The sequence below is a fragment of the Octopus bimaculoides genome, chromosome 14, assembly GCF_001194135.2.
Source record: "Octopus bimaculoides isolate UCB-OBI-ISO-001 chromosome 14, ASM119413v2, whole genome shotgun sequence".
Classification (NCBI taxonomy): domain Eukaryota; kingdom Metazoa; phylum Mollusca; class Cephalopoda; order Octopoda; family Octopodidae; genus Octopus; species Octopus bimaculoides.
The window spans coordinates 58,468,616-58,472,095 of NC_068994.1; the positions used below are offsets into that span (position 1 = coordinate 58,468,616).

The following is a 3,480-nucleotide window of genomic DNA, read 5'->3' on the forward strand; positions in this document are numbered from 1 at the left end:
TATGATGCTATATCCCCTTCTATTTCGTTAAATGCTTCAAGTAACTTGTCTCTAAGTCTCTGTCCGTTTGCAGGGTCTTTAAGCTTCCACACCCTTCTTCTCCAAGCCTGTCTAATTCTGGGCACCCATTTTGCCTTGATCCCAAAGTCGCTAACTACTAATCTATGTTGTGGGGTACATTCTTCGCCAGGGTAGGTTTTGGCATTTATAAGCCGCCCTCTTTCCCTATTTCTGGCGAGGATGTAGTCGATTTGGCTAGAGTGTCTGCCGGAGCGGTAGGTGACTAGGTGACTGGCAGGTTTCCTGAAGTTGGTATTGCAGACCATAAGATTGGTTGCATCACAGAACTCCAGCAGTCTATCTATATATATTATATATGTAAACATATAGACACATACATATATGTATTTGTGTGTTTTTGTTTGTTCCCCATCACTGCTTTTTGTTCCAGTAACTTAACAGTTCAGCAAAAGAGACTGATAGAATAAGTATCAGGTTTTTTAAAAATTAAGTACTGGGGCCGATTCATTCAACTAAAATTCTTCAAGGCAGTGCTCCAGCATGGCCGCAGTCTAATGACTGAAACAAGTAACAGATGTTCCTGCATTTAAGGTAGATAAAACTGGTTACATGCGGGGGCACACCTACACACACCCACAAACAGTAATACGTGCATGCATGTGAAGTAACTGTCTTGCAGTCTGTGTGTCTGTCCGGCTGTATGTAACTTTGTTTCTATTGTGAGCCAGTCCAAACAGACACCAACTCACATCCATATATGTACACAGACACACACATATACATACATAGACAAATCATGTGCTCACTCACACATACATACACTCTCACCTGTATACAATACAGGTAAATTCTGAAACGTTTGAATAAATCCCGCTCAAATTTAAAACTCACAGGCTATCCGTTTATCATTAAATCTGAATTAGTTATGTATTGATGTGTGTGGATGGGGTGGGGGTTAGTTTATGGAGGTATTTTTCATTTTCGTCTTAACGAATCATGACAGTCTAGATTTTAAACACGAATAAAAAAACAGGGTAACTGAAATTGATTGCACACACACACATAGGGGGATGCTCTCCACTACTGTCTTTGTTTCTTTATAAGTTTAAGGAAAATGGGAATTTGTTAATGAAATTTTCTACAAATACCTTTCAAATTGTGTAGATTACAATTCTATCACAAAAGAAAAATTGATAGGGGTGTACACGTGCATATTGACACACATTCCATGTTTTGTTCAAAATTTCAAATTTCATTTTGTAGACGTATATGTGATGTGCGTCAATATTTATGTCCACCAATTTTCTTTCTCTTTTTTTTTATTTTGTTACTTTCAATATTGATGTATTCATACCTTGTGCCATCTGAAAAGTATTTGTTGAAAAAATTCATTAGAAAATAATACATTTTCTGAAAATTCGTTCCTGGAGCTATAAACATCAGTAGCATTGTCCCCTATGGGTCCGCCACATGTACGTGACAAATATACTTCATAATTCCATGCTGCTACTGTTTAAGTCTCACTCAGAGATTTATTATTGCTTATCATCATCATCATCATCATTGTTTAACGTCCATTTTCCATGCTGGCATGGGTTGGACGGTTCGACTGGGGTCTGAGAAGCCAGGAGGCTGCACCAGGTTCGAGTCTGATTTGGCAGTCTTTCTACAGCTGGATGCCCTTCCTAACGCCAACCACTCCGAGAGTGTAGTGGGTGCTTTTTTTTAGGTTAATATATTATCATACATATATATATATATATATATATATATATATATATATATATATATATATACATATATGTTTGTGTATCTGTCTTTTCCCCTCTCCCCATTGCTTGGCAACCGATGTTGATGTGCTTACATCCTGTAACTTAACAGTCTGACAAAAGAGACCGATAGAATTAGTACTAGGCTTACAAAAATAAGTCCTGGAGTCGATTTGTTTGACTAAAAGTAGTGCTCCAGCATGGCCACAGTCAAACAACTGAAACAAGTAAAATAATAAAAGAATATATATATACATATATGTATATGTGCATGTGGGCGTTTGTTTGCATGGTTGAGTGGGTATGTTTTTTGTTTTTTTTAGTTGTAAATGAACTCCGCCATGAAATATTGTGCATATACATATGAATGTATGTATGCTTGTATGAAGGGGTGCTGAAAAGTCCCTGGCTTTGAGTAAAAGAAAATACAGTTAATTATGCTTTTATTCAACATAGTCCCCTCTCAGATATTCACACACTTATTGCAGGGGTCCTTCAGTTTTTCTAAGCCTTGTAAAAGAACTCGGAAGTTTGGGCCCCCAACCAGGACTTTCGCAACATCCTTAAAGTCAGGATCTTTCTGTACCCGTTCATATATATGTATGTATGTATGTATGTACGTACGTACATATGTATGTATGTACTCGTTTTGCCTTTCCTATCATATACTCAAGGTCTAAAGAATAAAATACAAAATATATATGTGGAAAAGCTAATGATTAGTGTCTGGTCGTATTGATAAATCGCTTTATTATGTCAACATCGCAGTGTGTGGAGACAATTACTGTGTCTTGCTTTTGTCTGTTTGAATTTTAAATTGCTTTGTCGACTTGTTTCTTGACATAAAACATACACCTATGTCTCTGCATATGTCGAGTGGTGGGGGAGAAGGAGGCTCCTGCTTGTAATATTGAAGACAGATGCCACAAATGCCTGTTGCTGTTTTTCGACATCACACCAGAATAGCACCATGTTTATTTTAGCAGTTGAGACGGCACAATGTTGCAACCTTTTGTTAATGATAATGAACAGACTCCTTGTGGGCATATGTGTTGGGCATATGTGTTGGCCATATATATATATATAAAGATAGATAAATAGATAGATAGCTAGATAGCTAGATAGCTAGATAGATAGATGAAGAAAAGAAAATGGAGATGAGGGCTAATACTACTCTGAGGAGACTCTTATCTTCCAGTCATAATCGAGTTGACATTTTTGCACTTTTTAAAAGACATTTTATTTTTGTTTGAGATTTTGTCTTTTCTTTTCTGCAAAACTGTCAAATATAGCCTGAACCCTTTATGTATATGTACAGGCACAGCTGTGTTTTCTGCCCAACCATGCCAGCATGGAAAACAGATGTTAAATTATGATGATACACACACACACACACACACACACACACATGTATGTATGTATGTATAAAATCCCAGCTCCACTTAGTCATGGGGACTTCTCCCTTTTCTATTCTTTTCTGTCTTTTGACTTACTTGGCAACCCCACTGGTGCCGGTGCCATGACAAAAAAAACAGCACCCAAACACAGTAAGGTGGTTGGGCGTTGGGACATAAAAGACATACCAAAGCCAAGACTGGCACAAAATAAAAACGATGTTAAATGATAATGATATTAATTCATAGGTAGTTAGACAGGTAGCTGTATATATATATATATATATATATGTGTG

At 37.1% G+C, this 3,480-nt stretch overlaps 1 protein-coding gene across 1 annotated transcript in view; it reads left to right on the plus strand.

Annotated features, from left to right (window-relative positions):
• The window catches only part of LOC106868599 (myb-like protein X), an 83,991-nt gene that overhangs the window by 50,202 nt on the left and 30,309 nt on the right, over positions 1–3,480 (plus strand). The window lies entirely within an intron of this gene.